The sequence below is a fragment of the Bos taurus genome, chromosome 10, assembly GCF_002263795.3.
Source record: "Bos taurus isolate L1 Dominette 01449 registration number 42190680 breed Hereford chromosome 10, ARS-UCD2.0, whole genome shotgun sequence".
Taxonomy (NCBI): Eukaryota; Metazoa; Chordata; class Mammalia; order Artiodactyla; family Bovidae; genus Bos; species Bos taurus.
The window spans coordinates 7,433,203-7,456,074 of NC_037337.1; the positions used below are offsets into that span (position 1 = coordinate 7,433,203).

Genomic DNA, 22,872 nt, shown 5'->3' on the forward strand with positions numbered 1-22,872 from the left:
CTCTGTGATGATGCTATTTTGAGAACATTTTAGAAAGGGAATCTTCCAGTCTGTAACTTTTTGAGATTGATCCCCTCCCCAGCAGTAATGCCCATCATCAGTGGTTTCATGTTTTAATCATATGTTCCTATTTATTGCTGAATAGCATGAGTAGTATCTGTTGAGCTGGGGTTTTTTGATTTGTTCGGTTTTTCTTAAGACCAAACTCAGAAAGACCACGTCAGTAGCTGAGTAGGTTCCAGAACTGGGAGCAGCTGCGCTGAGCCTGGGGGCAGGGGGATGGGCAGCAGGGCAGACTCTTGGGTAGAAAGCAGAAGGGAATCCCGATCAGAGTAGAAGCTGTTCTGCACGCCCAGACCAGGAGAGTGAGCGCTGTGCAGAGATGCGCCAAGGATCAGAAAGGAAGATTGGGGGACTGGGGTGGGGGGTGGGGGTGGGGGGTTGGTAACCTAAAATCTTTTCTACCTGTCCCTAGCTAACCCCAGGGCCTCAAGCCCACTGTTCTCCCTGAGTTTCCTGATATTGTTTCTGCCCTGCGGTATCTTGGGTTCATATCAGGCCCAGAATAGAAAGGAAGATAAATGATAAGGGTGTGAATACCCTCAGGGGTAAGAGCTTTGGGCATTTTTTTTTTTTCAAAGTAAAGGAAATTTTTATCATTTGACCTCACAGGTGGCACAACAGTGTTCCACATCCCTGCACTGTGGCATCTGAGGCGATTCCAAAGTCTTTTAAAGTCAGGGAAGAGGAAGAAAGTGCAAACTGGGTTTCTTAATTGCAAGTTTGTAATTAGAACCAACAAACCCGTATTTGAGTAGTTAAATCTCTTTACTGAGCCCAGATCTGATTGTAAGGTAATAGAAGGAATGGAGCTTGCAACAAGTTAAAATAAAAGGCACCTTTGTGGAGTCATCATTTGATCTTATGGTAAGTCAATCCTGCAGGTATCTATGAGGTGGGGTCCAACCGTTAGACAGCTGCACCTATTAAATGCTGTCTCAGAAAATGCTTCATTGGTTACTTGCCCCTCACTTTCAAGTTTTGGAATGTGGCAGTGTGGGGGGCCCCATTTATGTTCCTTCCAAAAGATGGCAGAGATCTTTTGGATTTGCACTAACAACAGAACCCTGATTGTTCAACAGACTCACTGTTTTGGACACCACTGGCCAAGCTTTCTGCAGCAGAGCTCTTGGCCCACTTATAGAGTTCAATAATCAAGAGTCAAGTTTGCCAATCAAAAGGTTTTTCTAAAAGGACATGCTTGGGCCTGAAGTTCCATGACACAGGAAGTCTCTCTACTTGATGTACATGATGCAAAATTAGAACACTGGAAGGAAGTTAAGGCACGTGAATGAGTTGTGCAGTACCGTCAGGCCCAGCCCTCAGCCAGCCCTGTGTGTGTGCTTAGTCACTCAGTCGTGTCTGACTCTTTGTGGCTCCCTGGACTGCAGCCTTTCAGGCTCCTCTGTCCATGGACTTCTCCAGGCAAGAATACTCGAGGGTTGCCATTCCCTACTCCAGGGGATCCTCCTGACCCAGGAGTTGAACTCCTGTCTCTTGCATCTCCTTCATCTCCTGCATTGGTAAGTATAGTCGTCACCACTAGTGCTACTTGGGAAGCCCATAATTACATGTAACCTCTTCTGCAGAGCTTAAGATATTTTCACATTTGATCATATTACTGAAAAGAAAAACAGACTGGGGATCAGTCTGTTTTATTACCAAATAAACAATGGTAATACTGACACAGTAGGCATTGAACCTGTACCTTCAGAACCTAGCAAGTTTACTTTATGGAATTCTAGTCCTGTTACCAAACTAACTTTAAGACCATCAAGTTTGGGCTAAGTTTTTCATCTGGAAAATGAGTAATTTGACTCTATATCTCATGTCCTTTCCACCTCTATATCCTCCTAGACCTTGTGTCTTGGTGGCCTTGAATGTGACTGATTAGTGTAAAGGGAAAAGCCCCAAGTTGCCACGACTTGCAAAGTTGAGTGCATGCATTCATATTGTTTCTGTGCGCTAGAAGAAGACAGCATTAACTTGTCTTTCCAAGTGGGAAAACCCAGATAATAATAGTGGTGAATACTTGCATAGGTTTTCTTGTTGCTGTTGAGTCGATAAGTCCTGTCCAACTCTTTGTGACCCCATGGACTGCAGCACCCCAGGCTTCCCTGTCCTTCACCATGTCCCAATAGTTGTTGGGAGCTTGCTCAAACTCATGTCCATTGAATCGATGATGCCATCCAAACATCTCATCCTCTGTCATCTCCTTCTCCTCCTGCCCTCAACCTTTCCCAGCATCAGGGTCTTTTCAAATGAGTCAGTTCTTCATATCAAGTGGCCAAAGTATTGGAGCTTCAGCATCAGTCCTTCCACTGAATATTCAGGGTTGATTTCCTTTAGGATTGACTGGTTTGATCTCCTTACTGTCTAAGGGACTCTCAAGAGTCTTCTCTAGCACCACAGTTCTAAAGCATCAATTCTTTGGTGCTCAGCCTTTTTTATGGTCCAGCTCTCATGTCTAACTTGACTACTGTAAAAATCATAACTTTGACTACACAAATCTTTGTTGGCAAAGTGATGTCTCTGCTTTTTAATATACTGTCTAGGTTTGTCATAGCTTTTCTTCCAAGAAGCAAGTATCTTTTAATTTCATGGCTGCAGTCACCATCTGCAATAATTTTGGAGCCCAAGAAAATAAAACCTGTCACTGTTTCCACTTTCTCCCCATCTATCTGCCATAAAGTGATGGTACCAGATGCCATAGGTTTTACTATGCACCAGAAATCATTCTGAGGAGTTTATAAGATTTACATGATTTTATCTTATTAGTAACCCAGTGAAGAATGTATTATTATCCCTGTTTTACAGACAATGAAACTGATGCCCAGATAGGTTTAATTAGTCTCTCCAAGATCACATGACTAATAAGTGTCATCTGGCTAGAAGGCATGCAGTCCTCCATTGAGTGGCTGGTGGTGAAGAGTCTTTAGGCCCAGGAGTTGGAGTCAGTCTTTACTGACTGAGTCATTCCTAGGCTTAAAAAAAAAAAAATCCTAACCTAGACAATGCACTTCACACCACTTTTGGGTTCTAAAATGATAGAGGAAAAATAAGTCACTGTGGGACAGAGAAAACCGCCTTTACGTTTGAGGCAGAATCCATGGAATCCACATTCATGGTGTCCAGACCCTTTCTTAAAATTCACATGATGGTGATATGTTGTTGTTCAGTAGCTAAGTTGTGTCTGACTCTCTGTGATCCCGTGGACGGCAGCACTCCAGGCTTCCTTGTCCTTTACCATCTCCTGGAGTTTGCTCAAATTCATGTCCATTGAGTCAGTGATGTCATCCACCCATTACATCTCCTCTAATTGCTTTCTGCTCGAAATGGATGGCAATAAGTCTTGGTAGGCCATATTGGTAAAAGAGTCCCTGAGTTTCATGTGTAAATGCTCCCAGTGCCCCTGGGCTTCCTGACCCTGCATATGAATCATGGGTTTCTTCTAGGTAGAATCAAAATCCTTGGGCTCAGAGTTCTTACTCCTAGATCTGACTGCCCTTCACTAGAGGGTTCCTGCCAGTGCAGCCTTTTTTGGCTCCCCCTGACCTCCAGGACTCTACATCCCATGGCCCTGAAACCCCCTGCTTTAGCAGACTCACCCCCTTGCTTACCCAACTACCAGACCCCCTCCTGGCTACCACAACTACTCACCCCGGGTCCCATTCTCACCTTGGATACAGGTCATCAATAATGGTTAAAACTCCTGTAATCACATTGGCCAGAAACAAAAGCAGACGGGCAAAAAAAGCAGGAAGTGTAGAAGAGTCCATAAAATGTTAGAAATGCTCATGTGTTCTATATCCATAAAAAGTAATTATGTAAAAATGTATTCCTGAATTCCTCATCTCCTTTGGTGTTGTGGAGGCTAACAGATCTCTCTGGCCAAAGCCTAGTGCTCATCCACAGGTCCGCCCTAGGAGGTGGCTGTTTCTCTTCCCATTATTTCTTAAGCCCACTCACTCTGCCAACCACTTCCTTGCTTTCTTGGTGTCCTAGGGTGAATATATCTTCCCTTTCTCGTCAGACCTCACCTCTCTCTCTCCTAAATTATATTCTAATAAGTGGGCACTGTAAAGTTCAGAGAACAATGGTTCTCAATAGATTGTCTCATAAAATATAAAACAATCTCCCTCTCCTGAAAATATGTTGGCTCTGGGGGTTTTCAGTTCAGTTCAGTTCAGTTTAGTCGCTCAGTCGTGTCTAAATCTTTGCAACCCCATGGACCGCAGCACGCCTGGCCTCCCTGTTCATCACCAACTCCTGGAGTTTACTCAAACTCATGTCCATTAAGTCGGTGATGCCGTCCAACCATCTCATCCTCTGTCGCCCCTTCTCCTCCCACCTTCAATCTTTCCCAGCATCAGGGTCTTTTCCAGTGAGTCAGTTCTTCACATCAGGTGGCCAAAGTATTGGAGTTTCAGCTTCAGCATCAGTCCTTCAAATGAATATTCAGGACTGATTTCCTTTAGGATGGACTGGTTGGATCTCCTTGCAGTCCAAGGGACTCTCAAGAGTCTTCTCCAACACCACAGTTCAAAAGCATCAATTCTTTGGCGCTCAGCTTTCTTCATAGTCCAACTCTCACATCCATACATGACCACTGGAAAAACCATAGCCTTGACTAGACGGACCTTTGTTGGCAAAGTAATATCTCTGCTTTTTAATATGCTGTCTAGGTTGGTCATAACTTTTCTTCCAAGGAGTAAGCATCTATTAATTTCATGGCTCAGTCACCATCTTCAGTGATTTTGGAGACCAGAAAAATAAAGTCAGCCACTGTTTCCCCATCTATTTGCCATGAAGTGTTGGGACTAGATGCCATGATCATTGTTTTCTGAATGTTGAGCTTTAAGCCAACTTTTTCACTCTCCTCTTTCACTTTCATCAAGAGGCTCTTTAGTTCTTTTTCACTTTCTGCTATAAGGGTGGTGTCATCTGATATGTGAGGTTATTGATATTTCTCCCAGCAATCTTGATTCCAGCTTGTGCTTCATCCAGCCTGGCATTTCACATGATGTACTCTGCATATACGTTAAATAACCAGAGTGACAATATAAAGCTTTGACTTACTCCTTTTCCTATTTGGTACCAGTCTGTTGTTCCATGTCCAGTTCTGTTGCTTCTTGACCTGCACACAGATTTCTCAAGAGGCAGGTCAGGTGGTCTGGTATTGCCATCTCTTTAAGAATTTTCCACTGTTTGTGGTGATCCACACAGTCAAAGGCTTTGGCATATAAAGCAGAAATAGATGTTTTTCTGGAACTCTCTTGGTTTTTTGATGATCCAGTGAATGTTGGCAATTTGAACTCTGGTTCCTCTGCCTTTTCTAAAACCAGCTTGAAAATCTGGACGTTCACGGTTCACATACTGTTGAAGCCTGGCTTGGAGAATTTTGAGCATTACTTTACTAGTGTATGAGATGAGTGCAATTGTGAGGTAGTTTGATCATTCTTTGGCATTGCCTTTCTTTGGGATTGGAATGAAAACTGACCTTTTCCAGTCCTGTGGCCACTGCTGAGTTTTCCAAATTTGTTGGCATATTGACTGTAGCACTTTCACAGCATCATATTTCAGGATTTGAAATAACTCAACTGGAATTCCATCACCTCCACTAGCTCTGTTTGTAGAGATGCTTTCTAAGGCCCACTTGACTTTGCATTCCAGGATGTCTGGCTCTAGGTGAGTGATCACACCATAGTGATTATCTGGGTCATGAAGATATTTTTTATATAGGTTGTCTGTGTATTCTTGCCACCTCTTCTTAATATCTTTTGCTTCTGTTAGGTCCATACCATTTCTGTCCTTTATTGCACCCATCTTTGCATGAAATGTTCCCTTGGTATCTCTAATTTTCTTGAAGAGATCTCTAGTCTTTCCCATTCTGTTGTTTTCCTCTATTTCTTTGCACTGATTACTGAGGAAGGCTTTCTTATCCCTCCTTGCTATTCTTTGGAACTCTGCATTCAAATGGGCATAACTTTCCTTTTATCCTTTGCTTTTCGCTTCTCTTCTTTTCACAGCTATTTGTAAGGCCTCCTCAGACAGCCATTTTGTTTTTTTGCATTTCTTTTCCATGGGGATGGTCTTGATCCCTGTCTCCTGTACAATGTCACAAATCTCTGTCCATAGTTCATCAGGCACTCTGTCTATCAGGTCTAGTCCCTTAAATCTATTTCTCACTTCCACTGTATAATCATAAGGGATTTGATTTAGGTCATACCTGAATGGTCTAGTGGTTTTCCCTACTTTCTTCAATTTAAGTGTGAATTTGGCAATAAGGAGTTCATGATCTGAGCCAGTCAGCTCTAGGTCTTGTTTTTGCTGACTATATAGAGCTTCTCTACCTTTGGCTGCAAAGAATATAATCAATCTGATTTCAGTATTCGCCATCTGGTGATGTCCATGTGTAGAGTCTTCTCTTGTGTTGTTGGAAGAGAGTTTGCTATGTTCATTTGCTATGACCAGTGTGTTCTCTTGGCAAAATTCTGTTAGCCTTTGCCCTGCTTCATTCTGTACTCCAAGGCCAGCTTTGCCTGTTACTCCAGATGTTTGTTGACTTCCTACTTTTCCATTCCAGTCCCCTGTAATGAAAAGGGCATCATTTTTGGGTGTTAGTTCTAGAAGGTCTTGTAGGTTTTCATAGAACCATTCAATTTCAGCTTCTTCAGCATACTGGTTGGAGCATAGACTTGGATTACCGTAATGTTGAATAGTTTGCCTTGGAAACGAACAGAGATCATTCTGTTGTTTTTGAGATTGCATCCAAGTACTGGACATGGAACAATGACTGGTTCCAAATAGGAAAAGAAGTACATCAAGGCTGTTTATTGTCACCCTGGTTATTTAACTTATATGCAGAGTACATCATGAGAAACGCTGGGCTGGATGAAGCACAAGCTGAAATCAAGATTTCTGGGAGAAATATCAATAACCTCAGTTATGCAGATGATACCATCCTTATGGCAGAGAGGGAAGAGGAACTAAAGAGCCTCTTGATGAAAGTGAAAGAGGAGAGTGAAAAAGTTGGCTTAAAGCTGAATATTCAGAAGATTAATATCATTGCATCCAGTCCCATCACTTCATGGCAAATAGATGGGGAAACAGTGACAGACTTTATTTTTGTGGGCTCCAAAATCACTGAAGATGGTGACTACAGCCATGAAATTAATAGACACTTACTCCTTGGAAAGAAAGTTATGACCAAGCCAGACAGCATATTAAAAAGCAGAGACATTACTTTGTCAACAAATGTCCATTTAGTCAAGGCTACGGTTTACCAGTGGTCACGTATGGATGTGAGAGTTGGACTATAAAGAAAGCTGAGCACTGAAGAATTGATGCTTTTGAACTGTGGTGTTGGAGAAGACTCTTGAGAGTCCCTTGGACTGCAAGGAAGTCCAACCAGTCCATCCTAAAGGAGATAAGTCCTGAGTGTCCATTACAAGGACTGATGTTGTAGCTGAAACTCAAATACTTTGGCCACCTGATGCAGAGTTGATTAATTTGAAAATACCCTGATGCTGGGAAAGATTGAGGGCAGGAAGATAAGGGGATGACAGAGGATGAGATGGTTGGTTGGCATCACCGACTCAATGGACATGGGTTTGGGTGGACTCCAGGAGTTGGTGATGGACAGGGAGGCCTGGCGTGCTGCAGTTCATAGGGTTACAAAGATTTGGACACGACTGAGCGACTGAACTGAACTGATGTGAAGAGCTGACTCATTTGAAAAAACCCTGATGTTGGGAAAGATTGAAGGCAGGAGGAGAAGGGGATGACAGAGGATGAGATGGTTAGATGGCATCACCAACTCAGTGGACATGAGTTTGGGTAAACTCCAGGAGTTGGTGACAGACAGGGAGGCCTGGCATGCGGCGGTTCATGGGATTGCAAAGAGTCAGACACGACTGAGGAGCTGAACAGAACTGAACTGCATTTTGGACTCTTTTGTTGACTATAATGGCTACTCCATTTCTTCTAAGGGATTCTTGCCCTCAGTAGTAGATATCATGGTCATCTGAGTTAAATTCACCCATTCCAGTCCATTTTAGTTTGCTGATTCCTAAAATGTCGACGTTCACTCTTGCCGTTTCCTGTTTGACCACTTCTAATTTGCCTTGATTCAGCGACTTCACTTTCACTTTTCGCTTTCATGCACTGGGGAAGGAAATGGCAACCCACTCCAGTGTTCTTGCCTGGAGAATCCCAGGGGCGGTGGGGGAGGGGGAGGGTGGGGACTCGTGGGCTGCCATCTCTGGGGTCACACAGAGTCGGACACGACTGAAGCGACTTAGAAGCAGCAACATAGACCTAACATTCCAGGTTCCTATGCAATATTGCTTTTTACAGCATCAGACCTTGCTTCCATCACCAGTCATATCCACAGCTGGGTATTGTTTTTGCTTTGGCTCCATCCCTTCATTCTTTCTGGAGTTAATTGTCCACTGATCTCCAGTAGCATATTGGGCACCTACCGACCTGGGGAGTTCACCTTTCAGTATCCTATCATTTTGCTTTTTCATACTGTTCATGGGGTTCTCAAGGCAAGAATACTGAGGTGGTTTGCCATTCCCTTCTCCAGTGGACCACATTTTTGTCAGAACTCTCCACCATGACCCACCCATCTTGGGTGGCCCTACACAGCACTGCTCATAGTTTCATTGAGTTAGACAAGGCTGTGGCCCATGTGATTAGTTTGGTTAGTTTTCTGTGATTGTGGTTTTCAGTCTGTCTGCCCTCTGATGGAGAAGGATAAGAGGCTCATGGGAGCTTCCTGATGGAAGAGCTTCCTGGGGGTTTTAGTAGTTCTGAAAAGATGTTCCGGGGCTGCTCCAGTAACAAATTTAACCCGGAAGAGAAATCCCCTGTTCTGCTCCTTTGTGACTGAGTCTGCCCTCTAGGCATCAGTGCTTCAGTAATTCTGGTGGGATGTAAATCTTGAGAAACCTTTTTGGTGCTATTGAAGTAGAAAGTACTCTAGCAAGCTTCCCCCTGTTTTTCACTATTAATTAATGAACTGTTATTTAAACTCCTTCTGACTTCATAGGGTTCTCATGTCAGTTCTAGTAACCGTGTGAAAGAAAAACTTAACGAAAGAGAAACATAAAGTCCATTTTATTGCACAAGGTAGATGAAAGATGAAGAGTTGTCCCATCATACTGTCTAAGGGAGAACTCTGAATGTACATTAAAAATGAATTAATGCAGGAAAGGTGTCTGGTTAGTAGGTGGCCAGATTCAGCTAGTGGTTCCATTTAGAAGCATCCTGATTCCCAGACTTACTTGGCAATATGATGGTTGTCATTCCAATTTACTGGTGTGACGAGATTGGCCCAGATCTCTGTGACTGTGCTCTGTACTTAGCATTTCAACTTGACGTAATTTTCAGAAGACCTGTCTTAGCTGTTGGCTAAAAAGTGTGGCAGGGTGGTGACAGACTAGGATTAAGGGTTTTACAAAAACTTAAATAGATGTATTTTATTCCAGGCTTGTCAGTTAGGATTTTGTTTCTTAAGCTGAGAGAACTGCTGGATCAAAGAAGATAGAACAAAACAGATAAGCCACAGCAGGGGAATCCATCACCTGTATCAAACCATCACCCAATAAGCCAGAGTTTAGGTAAACCCTGTGCTGACTGAAGGCTGGCGATAATAGTGTTCGTAATCAGTCCCTTTTTGTGGATCCACTTACCGAAAGGCTACCAGACGATGCTGATACTGCTTGGAAACCTGTCCTGATGACCACAGCACATGGAGCTTCAGGGACTTAAGAAAGAAGGTATCAGGTGAATCAGGTTTCCAGGTAATGAGATGACTAGGCTGGTGAAAGAGTGGTGTTGGTTTGTGGAGAAATATTTTGGTTGGTAGGAAAGAAGAGGTTTCCCAAGAGAGTCTGAGACGTCCTCTGGAGGGCTGGGCGGTAGCTGTTAGAAAACAACCACACCAGCAGCATGCTGGTCAGAAAACCCTTGCCCGTGCAAATGTTGATGCGACAGTGAGCCTTCATCTTGGTCTCTCCTTGTGAAGTCCTCCTGCCTCTGGGGATGTCGGAGATGGGAGGTAATAGTGAAAGACCAAGATAATTTCATAACGCACTTGCTCCACTAGGCCTGCCTTTTGTAGCTCTGATGGAAAGGAAGAGGGGCGAGACGGAGAAGCCCTAAATCCTCTGTTTGCCATCCTGCCACCTGCAGCCCCATAAGTCCCTAAGCACAGAGGATGCTATAGACCAGGGTCAGCAAACTTTTTCTGTGAAGGGCCAGACAGTAAATACGCTAGGCTTTGGGGGCTTCCCTTGTGGCTCAGCTGGTAAAGAATCTGCCTGCAATGCAGGAGACCTGGGTTTGATCCCTGGGTTGGGAAGATCCACTGGAGAAGGGAAAGGCTACCCACTCCAGTATTCTGGCCTGGAGAAGTCCATGGACTATACAGTCCTTGGGGTAGCAAAGAGTTGAACACGACTGAGCAACTTTCACTTTCATAGTTTCTGTTACATATTCTTCTTTATTATAACCCTTTTTCAATGTAAAAGAAAAAAATTCTTAACTCACCAGTCCTTGCTCTACAAGAACGTAGTCTGTCTACCCCTGCTATAGACCTGTACACTCTTGATTTGTTGTTGTTTGGTTGCTGAGTCATGTCCAACTCTTTGTGACCCCGTGGACTATAACCCACCAGGCTCCTCCGTCCATGGGGTTTCCCAAGCAGGAATACTGGAGTGGGTTGCCATTCCCTTCTCCAGGGGATCTTTCCCACCTAGAGAGCAAACCCATGTCTCCAGCACTGGCAGGTGGATTCTTTACCACTGAGCCCCCAGGGAAGCCCGGTCTCCAAATGTGGATGTGGGCTCCTTCCCTGAGCTGGGCTGCTCCTCATGTAGCACAACACTAAGGCTAGAGGTAGGCTGTAGCTGCCTGCTCCACTCCTTCCTGGTCAGCGCACACGCTCACTGTGCTGTTGCTGGGAGTGTGAGTGTCCTCTGTGTCAGACCTAGGAGCCTTGCGTTTCTACTTGCATCCATGAAACCACTGGGCTGTGGCTTCCAAGCAAGGTAAAATCTCACAGCTCTTGAGAGAAGCTGGAGAAGGGGAGAGAGAGGAGGGCAGTGGGGCTGTGGGAGCAGGGGATGATACAAGGTAAAACACTCCACGGAAGAGAGATGGTCCAAATAAAGGGATCGTTTTCCACCCAGCACATGGCCTCATTTTTAAGTCTCTGAAGTTTTCATTTTGTCCTTCACAGAATCAGAGCTCTTCCTTGCTGAGTGAAATGAGGGAGAGTCTTTGCCTCCCCCTACAGGCTGCAGTTTGCCAAGGACAGTTCAGTTCATTTGAGTCGCTCATTCGTGTCAGACTCTTTGCAACCCCATGGACTGCAGCACGCCAGGCTTCCCTGACCATCACCAACTCCTGGAGCTTTCTCAAACTCATGTCCTTCGAGTCGGTGATGCCATCCAACCATCTCATCCTCTGTCGTCCCCTTCTTCTTCTGCCTTCGATCTTTCCCAGCATCAGGATCTTTTCAGATGAGTCAGTTCTTTGCATCAGGTGGCCAGAGTATTAGAGTTTCAGCTTCAGCATCAATCCTTCCAATGAGTATTCAGGACTGATTTTCTTTAGGATGGACTGGTTGGATCTCCTTGCAGTCCAAGGGACTCTCAAGAGTCTTCTCCAACACCACAGTTCAAAAGCATCAGTTCTTCGGCACTCAGTTTTCTTCATAGTCCAACTCTCACATCCATAATGACTACTGGAAAAACCGTAGCTTTGACTAGATGAACTTTTGTTGGCAAAGTAATGTCTCTGCTTTTTAATATGCTGTCTATGTTAGTCTGTCTAAGTACAGTTAGATACCTAAAACATAAATTGTAATCTCCTGTTATTCTTTGTTATAAAGCAAAAGGAAATCTGACCATGACTAGGTTTTACTCACATGACCCAGGGATTAGATATAATAAAGTAAAAAAGAGAATTTATCCTTTAAAGTAGGAGGGAATATATATGTGTGTGTGTGTGTGTGTGTGTGTATATATACATATATATGAAAAATTGACAATATACTTGTGAATGTTCAGATATTCATGACAGTCACAATTGTTGAAGTGCAGAGGAAAAATTGGATCTAACATGAAAGAGTTAAATAGTATTAAAAGTTTCCCCTACCTTCTAGAAAACTTGGCTTCTGATATTACTGAGTCCAAATTCATTCTGCTTTCCACACAACAGACCATTAATTTGGAGGTAAGGTGTTGAGACAACAAATAGTGACTTTCTTCAGGAAGCCCCAAATCCAAGAAGGTGGTGGACTAATGTCCTAGAGAACCATCTTACCCATGTCAGAATTCATGTTTCTTTCATACTAAAAGGGGACGGGGTGTGATTGGTTGTTTCAGACTTCGTGGTGTTGGAATTCTCTTTCTTGCAGCTGTCCACATAGGTCCAGTCCCCATATTCCTGTAAACCTCCAGCAAGACAAATGTTATTCTCTGTTCTGCAACTTTTATCTCTTTGTGAATGGAGAAGTGTTATACCCTATACCCTTAAAGGTCAGAGCCTTGAAAATGGCCTGTCCCTTATATTTCAGGCTAAAGGTAACATGCTTACCTCAAAGCAAAAGCAATAAAACAAAGCTTAAAGTAAAAGAAACAGATCTAATATGAGTCAGATTTGTTCTTCCCTATTACCATGGGACTTGATTTACTGATGTGATACTCTTAACTCTAATCCTGAGTGTTCTGTGCTTTAGAAAAATGATCTACAATTGTATTTTGTGTTGCTAAACAATTAAGACCTAAAGCCTGCATGTGTCTACGTCTGTGTGTGCTCAGTTGTGTCTGACTCTTTACGGCCCCATGGACTGTAGCCATGGACAGCTCTTCTGTCCGTGGAATTTCCCAGGCAAGAATACTGGAGTGAGTGGCCAATTCTTTCTCCAGGGGATCTTCCTGACCCAGGTCTCTTGCATCTCCCGCATTGGCAGGTGGATTTTTTACCACTAGCACCACCTGGGAAATCCCTGCATAGTATGTATTATTTAAAAAAGCTGACTTTGGAACTTTTCAATACAACCCAGAAGTTTAATGAGTCCTTCTCTTTAGGAAACTCAGTGTTTGGGCCACTGAGAGAGAAAGAGTTGGAATTAATAATAAAGGCAACAGTCAAACTCTGTCAAGTTTATCTGACAACAGTCCTGAAACTTTGTAAGCATCTCTCCATTGGGATGGGTGGGGTTGCAGGTGGGTGGGTGATGGCGTCATCCTGAGGTCTGAATCAGCAGGGATATGGTGCCAGTCCCTCAGATCCCAGCATGCAACACTGCTCTGCTTATCTTCACACACAGCTGGGCAGCTCCAGCCTGGCCCCAAGGAGCAGCTTGTTATTTGTGACAGCCCTGTGTGCAGGATGGCCTTTTCCCCCACCCCTCCCCACTCTCCCAGAGAGTCAAAGTTTAACACGTTTAGTCTTATTTGTGCTGTGAGATTTAAGTGATCACTGATGTAACATATTGCAGGGTCTCAAGATAGGAAAATCGGAGGATCCTGGAGGGTCTCAGTTTGAGGGAGGGTGGTTGTGCAGAAAAAACTATGGAAGTGAATCTGCTATCCCATTCCCAGAGGAGAGCTGTGATTCTCTTCCATCCTGCCCCTGAGCTTTATTAATGTGCCACAGTGCGGCGGGCATGCTCCAGAGGATGTGGAATTTAGGTCTTTGTGCTTCCTGCTGCTGCTGCTGCTAGGAGCTATTTAATATACTTCCTTGGGGAGAAAGTGCTCTTTCCCTGTTTTCCCTCCTTGTAGTTATGGTCAAGTCTCCCACCCTAGAACCAAATCACCCACGACCACCACCACCCATAAAACACCCTGTTCTTCATTCCTGCTCCCCATTTACTTAATTTCTCTCTTTCTCCTACTTTGAAAACCCACTCATCAAAACAAAATAAAACTGCCAAAAAAATCCTTCCTGTAATTTTCTAAGAAAAGACTTGACAGGAAGACAGAGAATGTTCTAGCTTGTTTCTTTCCCCCCTGCCACCCCTCACCGTTCACCACTGGAATTAAACAGAGGAACAGGAATGCCTTATTGGATGTGCATATTATGTTCTTCTTTTGAAACGATTTGCAGTACTGAAAGCATTATTAACGATTAAACCATTTTGATCCCCCTCAAACTGAAAGTGGAGAAATATTTATGATCCTTAATACTATACTCCTTATAATCTAAGTATCTCAGTGAATGAGATGTTTTTAAAAGTGTTTTAAAACACTCTTTAAATATGGGAATATACCATTCCAGATATGTGTTATTGTGTAACAAACTACCCCCAAACTTAGTAGCTTTAAACAGAACCCATTTTATTATATCTCATGTTTTCACAAGTTAGGAATTTGGACTGGGGTGGCTGGGAGATCCTTCTGTTCTTCGGGGTACCATCAGAGGTTACTCAGTGGTATTTAGCTGGCAGACGGACTGTTCTGGAGGGTCCCAGATGGCTGCCATCCTGCCAGGGCTCAGCTGGGTCTGTGGAGGATGGCACCTGTCTGTGACTGCTCCAGCATGGCATTCTCAAGGGAGTCAGACTTCTTAGATGGTACCTCACAAGTCCAAGAGTGAGTGTTCTAGTGAGCAAGGTGGAAGCTACGTTACCTTTATGATCCAAGATTGGAAGTCACACAGCATAACTTGTCATATTCTGTTGGTTAAGTGGTTACCCAGGATCAAGAAGAGGCAGCATAGACTTCACCTCCTGATGGGAAGAATGTTGAGGACTTCTGGTCACCTCGTGTGATCGATCATCTCACATGCACGAAGGAGACCTCCCTATTCTGTTCCATGTTAGACATTCATTTCATGAGCCCTGGCTTAGTAAACTAATTTTCTTCCACTAGCCTTTTTTCAGAGTGCAATATGTCCAAAATATTGTTCTCACTATTTCAAGTTTTATACTAGTGGCTCCCTGTCTTTTAGATTTTGAAGTAAAATTTAAAATAGGTGGATTGACATAGAGAAAGCAACTTTTCACTTTACTAGAGAAGGTCATTTAAAAAATAATTGCAACAGCACATATTACTCATTCTACTCATACCACTTCATAAAACAAAAGACACGTTCAATCAAAATAACAGGATGGATTATGCTTAGAATATATGACCTTCCTTTAAGTTGAATAAATTAATGAAAAAGACATATTATTTTCCTAATTTTTCTCATTTATTATAGGCTAGTGGAAACTTTCTCATGAAACCTGCTCTCTGTATGTACATTTAGGGATCACTCTTCCAGAAAAAGCTCTCAAGTATGCCATTTACCACATTTTCTTGGGACACTCAAGATCTTATGGTTAGAATTCCAGATTTACATTAGTTTCATTAATTGCACAGCTGTATGTGAGAGATACTTGGCTCTCAATTAAACCTATGTTAAACTCAAATGAAATTAACTAGATTTTGCTGATTATTTAAAGTGCCTAGAACAATATAGTCTCACGCAGTTTCAGAATGAGATGCTAGAAGATTTGATACCTAGCAGGACTCAAATTGCAGATTAGTTCTAGAGATAAGACTGAGGCACATGAAATACTGACAAAAGAATACAGTTCATAATGTGGGTGAGAATTTACAGAAGTTACTCATGAAAACTAGTTTGGGGCATCCTTACAAAGAATGTGTAGGCAGAGTGCAAGGTACAGGATTTGGATGGGAGGCAAGAGAAGGTTATTTCAGGGAAAGTTAGGTGGACAAGGGTACAAAGAGAAGAATGACTACGAGGCGTTTAAATATGGAATTTAGAAAAATGGCAACGACAACCCTATATGTGAGACAGCAAAAGAGACACAGATATAAAGAACAGAGTTTTGGACAATCTGAGAGAATAGCATTGAAACATGTATATTACCATATGTGAAACAGATGACCAGTCCAAGTTTGATGCATGAAACGGCACTCAAAGCCAGTGCACTGGGATGACCCAGAGGGATAGGATGAGGAGGGAGGTGGGAGGGGGGTTCGGGATGACCCAGAGGGATGGGGGACACATGTATGCTGATTCATGTCAATGTACGGCAGAAACCATCACAATATTGTAAAGTAATTAGTCTCCAATTAAAATAATTAATTTAAAAAAGAGAGATTGAGGGATGGGGGATAGGTCAATTTTTAACATGCCTTATCTAGAGAAGAAAATAAAATGGATTCAACGTTCTTTGACTTTGTTCTGTTTTTGAACCTTTATACAGTAATTGACTAAAATTCCTACTTTTTTCTTACTCTCAAAGTGATCACATTTTTTTCCTTCCTAATGTGAGCAGCAGATGGCTGACTTCTCATGCTAAACACAAATCATTTATAATAATAATAAGAATAATCAGCCAGTAAATAATAGCTTCAATACTGTGGATCAGCACCTGAATATTTGGGTGACTTTCCCTGAAATACCCAAGTGTCCTTCTGACAGTTTGTGTTGAGGAGCCCTTGTATGATGTTTCATCCCTAATGACAAAATAAATCTCAAATGTCAAAAAGTGCTGTCCTGAATTCACCCCTGAATCCAGCAGTAATGGATTAGGACCAATATCCATTAGTCCAAAGCAAATCAGTGTTTATTCACTCACGTCCCTGGGCTGACAGCTTAGGTATCTACCTGTTTGAGGAAACAGAAGGTCATGTTGGAGCATCAGAAGTCACCTACTGAATTTTTCCTTTAGATTTTATTGGAGTCAATTACAAGCTATTCTGGTTTTTATTTTCATATCTGCCGCCTAAACTTAAACCAAGAGCAACAAAGAAAACGTACGTGTAATTTTCCAGGAGAGCGTTTTGGAGGACTTATGTAATCACCTTCATCAATATTGATTAAGCACAGTGCAATCTTTGAGTCCGTTTTCAGACCTATTTTCCTGCCACGCACAGTCACATCCCCAGGGTCTAGAAATGGCCTGAGATCAACTTCAGGAGTCCTTCTCTTTCAGGCCTTTCTGTTGCTTAAAATATCAAAAGATGTAATAACAGACATCCGTTCAAAATTACTTTCTTGTTCTGTTCCTCTAAAACACCACTTCCTTTCGGATTTTTATGCTTTATTTGCTCATTGTGCTGATGTTCAAGAGACAGTCCTGAAAAAAATCCTTTTATTGCTTGCAGTTATGCCTAAAGTTGAGACTAATGAATTTCTCGTAAGTCTGTCTTCATAGAGTTTCTGGAAATAAGACACCGGGTAGCACCATTCTTCCAAAGCAGCCCACCGTTTGGTAGCAGAAGCCATTGCTGTTCTCTGTTCTGTTCGTGGTCTGAGAGCAGTCGTGTCCCTGCGCGCGTGGCTGCTTTCTTTCTGCCCCTCTTCGCCACTCTCCCATGCTGGTGTGCTGCTTCTAGCGTTTCTCCCCGTCCAGCATGCCTTGCCCTCTGTTCCTGTGACCGGCACTGGCTCCTCCTGCGGCCTCCGTGTCCTCACCGTCCCCAGCTCTGGTTTCCTGTCCTCTGCTCTCGTCATCACTGCTGCACTGAGACGGCCCCTTCAGGGACCACCGTGACCTCTTCCGAGACAAGCTCACAGCTTTTCTGAGTTCCCGGCATGGCTACAGGAAAACTTTTCCTCAACACAAGGATCTGCCTGCTACAGCCTGTAGGCTGACTCACCCTTCCCCTGTTTCTGTCCATAGTTTTATGGGAACACGACCCTGCCCATTTGCTTGCATGAGATCTATGGCTGCTTTTGTGCTGTGATGACAGAGTTGAATAGCTGAAACAGAGAATCTATCACCTGCGAGCTCTAAAACAGTTACCGTTTGGCCCTTTAGGTAGAGCCATCCTGCTCTTAAGTGTCCTCGTAATTTCATACTAGTATCGATACTTTGATGGCATTAATTGTTCATGAAAGAACCAACCCATCATGGCTCCCCTTGTCCATGTTACTGTTCTATTGTGCTCAGTTGTGTCCAACTCTTTGCGACCCCATGGACTGTAGCCTGCCAGACTCCTCCGCAGTGGGATTTCCCAGGCAAGTATACTGGAGTGAGTTGTCATTTTTTTCTCCAGGGGACCTTCCCCACTCACGTCTCTTGCATTGGCAGGCAGATGAGGATATGCATTTCTTTATTTTTCTTTTAAATTTATTTATTTTTAACTGAAGGATAATCACTTTACAGTATTGTGTTGGTTTCTGCCATACATCAACATGAATCAGCCATGGCTATACATATGTCCCCTCCCTCCTGACCCTCCCTCCCGTCTCCCTCCCTACCCCACCCCTCTAGGTTGATACAGAGCCCCAGTTTGAGTTCCCTGAGTCATTCAGCAAATTCCCTTGGCTATCTATTTTACATATGGTAGTATATATTTCCATGTTGCTCTCTCCATATATCCCACCCTCCCCTTCCTCCCCCACCCCCATGTCCATAAGTCTGTTCTCTATGTCTGTGTTTCCATTGTTGCCCTGAAAATAATTTTATCAGTACCATCTTTCTAGATTCCATATATATGCATTAGTATACAATACTTGTTTTTTTCTTTCTGACTTCCCTGGTGGCTCAGACAGTAAAGAATTTGCCTGCAATGCAGAAGACCCAGGTTCAGTCCCTGGGTCAGGAAGATCTCCTGGAGAAGGGAATGGCCACCCACTCCAGTATTCTTGCCTGGAAAATTGCATGGGCAGAGGAGCCTGGCAGGTGGGCTACAGTTTATGGGGTTGCAAAGAGTCGGACACGACTGAGCAACTAACACTTCCACTTTCTGACTTACTTTACTCTGTATGATAGGCTCTAGGTTCATCTACCTCATTAGAACTGACTCAAATGCATTCCTTTTTTATGGCTGAATAATATTCAATTGTATATATGTACCACAGCTTTCTTATCCATTCATCTGTTGATGGGCATTTAGGTTGCTTCCATATCCTGGCTATTGTAAATAGTGCTGCAGTGAACATTGGGGTACATGTATCTTTTTCAGTTTTGGTTTCCTCAGGGTATATGCCTAGTAGTGGAATTGCTGGGTCATACAGTGGTTTGAACTTTTTTTTCAACTGATGCTTTTGAACTGTGGTGTTGGAGAAGACTCTTGAGAGTCCCTTGGACTGCAAGGAGATTCAACCAGTCCATTCTAAAGGAGATCAGGCCTGGGTGTTCATTGGAAGGACTGATGTTGAAGCTGAAACTCCAATACTTTGGCCACCTCATGTGAAGAGTTGACTCATTGGAAAAGACCCTGATGCTGGGAGAGATTGGGGGCAGGAGGAGAAGGGGACGACAGAGGATGAGATGGCTGGACGGCATCACCGACTCAAAGGACATGAGTTTGGGTAAAATCCAGAAGCTGGTGATGGACAGGGAGACCTAGCATGCTGTAATTCATGGGGTCCCAAAGAGTCAGACACAATTGAGCAAATGAACTGAACTGATGGTAGTTTTATCCCTAGTCTTTTAAGGAATCTCCACTATGTCTTCCTTAGTGGCTGTATCAATATATATTCCCACCAACAGTGTAAGAAGATTCCCTTTTCTCTACACCCTTTCCAGCATTTATTGTTTGTAGACTTTTTGATGATGTCCATTCTGACCTTTACAAGGTGATACCTCATTGTAGTTTTGATTTGCATTTCTCTAATAATGAGCGATATTGAACATCTTTTCATGTCTTTATTAGCCATTTGTATATCTTCTTTGGAGAAATGTCTGTTTAGGTCTTGTTCCCACTTTTTGATTGTGTTGTTAGTTTTTCTGATATTGACTTATATGAGCTGCTTGTATATTTTGAAAATTAATCTTTTGTCGGTTGCTTCATTTACTATGATTTTCTCCCACTATGAGGGTTGTCTTTTCACCTTGTTTATAGTTTCCCTTTGCTGAGCAAAAACTTTTAAGTTTAATTAGGTCCTACTTATTTATTTTTGTTTTTATTTCCATTACCCTAGGAGGTGGGTCATAGAGGATCTTGCTATGATTTATGTTATAGAGTATTCTGCCTATATTTTTCTCTAAGAGTTTTAGTTAAGTTTCTCGTCTTGCATTTAGGTCTTTAATCCATTTTGAGTTTATCTTTGTGCATGGTGTTAGGAAGTGTTCTCATTCCATTCTTTTATGTGTAGCTGCCCAGTTTTCCCAGCAGTGCTTATTGAAGAGGCTGTCTTTGCCCCACTGTATATTCTTGCCTACTTAATCAAAAATAAGGTGCTCATAGATGCATGGGTTTATCTCTGGGCTTTCTACCTTGTTTCATTGGTTTATATTTCTGTTTTTATGCCAGTACCATACTGTCTGGATGACTGTAGCTTTGTAGGATAGTCTGAAATCAGGAAGGTTGAATCCTCCAGTTCCATTCTTCTTTTTCAACATTGCTTTGGTTATTCACAGCCTTTTGTGTTTCCATATGAATTGTGAGACCCTCTTTTTTTGTTCCAGTTCTGTGAAAAATGTCAGATGCATTCTTTACCACTGAGCCACCAGGGAAGCATTTGTCTATGTTATTAATTAAAATTGCATTGACTTGCTTTTTAAGGATTTTCTCTTACTTATCCAGTTTAATTGTAGTTCTCCGCATGCCCAACCTGTCTACTGTAACCAGGCTGGATACTTTGCTCACCTTCTGACCCACTCGTGCTGTTTCCCACTCCAGACCTCCTCCCACACTGTTGTATATCTGAGCATAAGCAGACATGCCACTCTGCCCATCTTCTGAGTCACATTCTTCCTGGGTGTTATTCTGAAGCTCAACTCAAGCCCTGCTTCCTTCATGAAGTATTAATATATCCTATTATCAATCATATTGATCATTACTTTATGGATTTGCTGTGATACCTGTATTGCCTGCCCTGTTCTGCCTTGTTGCTATAACACAGTAAGAGTTACTGATACGAAGTTCTTCCCAAGTGTTTAACATGTGAGGCTCTGTCAGGCCTGCCCCCGTCTTGGACCCTTCTTCTTCATTCATTTCATTGTGACTCATCCCAAGGCAAACTCCTCAGTGTCAGCTCCCACTCTTCCTTGCCTCACCCCTCAAATTCCAAGAACTGTGGGCTCTGACTACTAACAGTACCTCAAGCCTTACCCCACTTCTCTGAGTCTGCCATGCCACAGCCTTAGATCAGACTACCTTCACTCCTTCCTTGGGCTATCTCTCAGTAATATTGCAACAGCTGGTTTCTTTCCAGGGCCAGGACCAGGGTAAGGAAAGTAAGGTGTCTAGAGCACAAATTTAAGGAAGCAGTCACTCTCAGGGTTGTGCAGATGCAGAGTTAGCACTCGAGGGTGAGTGCTTCCTTAAAGTTTGTGCTCAGGGCATCTCAGAGCTTGATTGCCTCACCCTGGTCTGGACTTTTCCTTCTTCTCCCTTCTCTTGCCCTCCCGCCCCCACCCCTCTGTCTCCCCCCACCCCCCACCCCCCACCCCTGCCCCGTAGTTTATGCTCCCTAGGGCTATTGAAATGATCTTTTCAGCATGGATGATGTCCAGTCTGTTTTTTAGTTTCCCAGAGGATAAAGGCTGACTTTTTGCATGGCCTTCAACCTGCCTTCCGGCCCCATCTCTCACCACTGTCACCCTTGCGTGTGAACTCTGAAGTCTATCCATCCTGAACCACTTAGAGGCACTTTTGTCTGTGGTGCTGTGACACATCTCCAGGTCTTTGTACTCAATCTTCCTCCCTTCCCTGGAACTCTCCTCTCTTACTTGGAGAATTTTTATTCATTGTTCAGAACTTAGCACCATCCACCATGACTTTCTATGCGGAGTTTTCCAGATTCCCTGGAATTAATTAAGTCTCTCCTTCTTTTTCCCCCTTAAGCAGAGTGTTCTCACCTTAATTATAGCATGTGTTTCATTTAATGGTAATTTTTTTCAGATTTTTCAATTCCCAGGAAACCAAAGATTCAAAGCCCAGGCTTTATATTAGAATAGTTTGGAAAGTTTGTTTTTAAAGTACTGTTGCCTCAGTTCTATCCCAGAACCAGAATCTCCAGGTGTGGCCCAGGCATCAGTGTTCTTTCCCTTAAATCACCCAGATAATCTGATGTGCAGCCACGATCTGGAACCACTGCACGAGGCTGTGAGTTGAGCTCCTGAGAGGGGGCACCTAGTCCCTTCCCTGTTTGCAGCCCTGTCCTCCGCCCTCCCCTTCCCTCATACCCTGAAGGATGTCTGGCTTTTCACAGGAGCTCAACTAAGAGCTGTGGATCAATGATCCTCTGCTCCATCGGTTGGCCTAGTGATCCATGAAAGGACTCAGTTACCACCTTGCTCCCTCAGCACAGGCCTGGGAGTGGAGGACGTCTGTGCAGATAGGGATCCCGTTGTTGTTGTCACTAAGTCTTGTCCGACTCTTTGTGACCCTGTGGACTGTCAGGCTCCTCTGTCCATGGGATTGTCCAGGCAAGAATACTGGAGAGGGTTGCCATTTCCTTCTCCAGGGGATCTTCCCAGACCAGGAATCAAACCTGCTATTAGCAGGCGGGTTCATTACCACTGAGCCACCAGGAAAGCCCGACAGGGATCCCACTGGTGTGAAATTGATGTGTGATATTTGTGATGCACCACAGGTTAACCCCCAAGACCTGTTTCTTTATTGCTTTGAATACCAAGGGGGCTGTTGTCCTTTTTTCTGCAGAACTATATATGCAAATGATTTTTTCCATGCAAAATTATTTAAATACCTCTTTCCCTATCCAGTGGACGTACTCTATCCTGGCCATTTGAGGAAAAATATTAGAAAGTAGGTTGGTCTTCCATGTCGAGACTCCCCTTCTGCATTTGGCTCTCTGAATTCAGTGGCAGTGTCTTTGGGCCTTCAGAGGCTGTTTAGTGCCCAGGTGGACTTAAGTAAT

General features: G+C 43.4%; 1 protein-coding gene across 3 annotated transcripts in view; it reads left to right on the forward strand.

Moving 5' to 3' along the window:
- SV2C (synaptic vesicle glycoprotein 2C) overlaps positions 1–22,872 on the forward strand; it is a 220,643-nt gene that overhangs the window by 71,452 nt on the left and 126,319 nt on the right. Inside the window, exon 1 of one of the 3 annotated variants that reach the window (XM_059890561.1) lies at positions 1,430–1,583. The exons of the other annotated variants lie outside the window; for them this stretch is intronic. The gene's annotated coding sequence lies outside the window, so the exon portion shown is untranslated. Of the gene's footprint in view, positions 1–1,429; positions 1,584–22,872 lie in introns of those variants that run through there. 3 annotated transcript variants of the gene reach the window in all.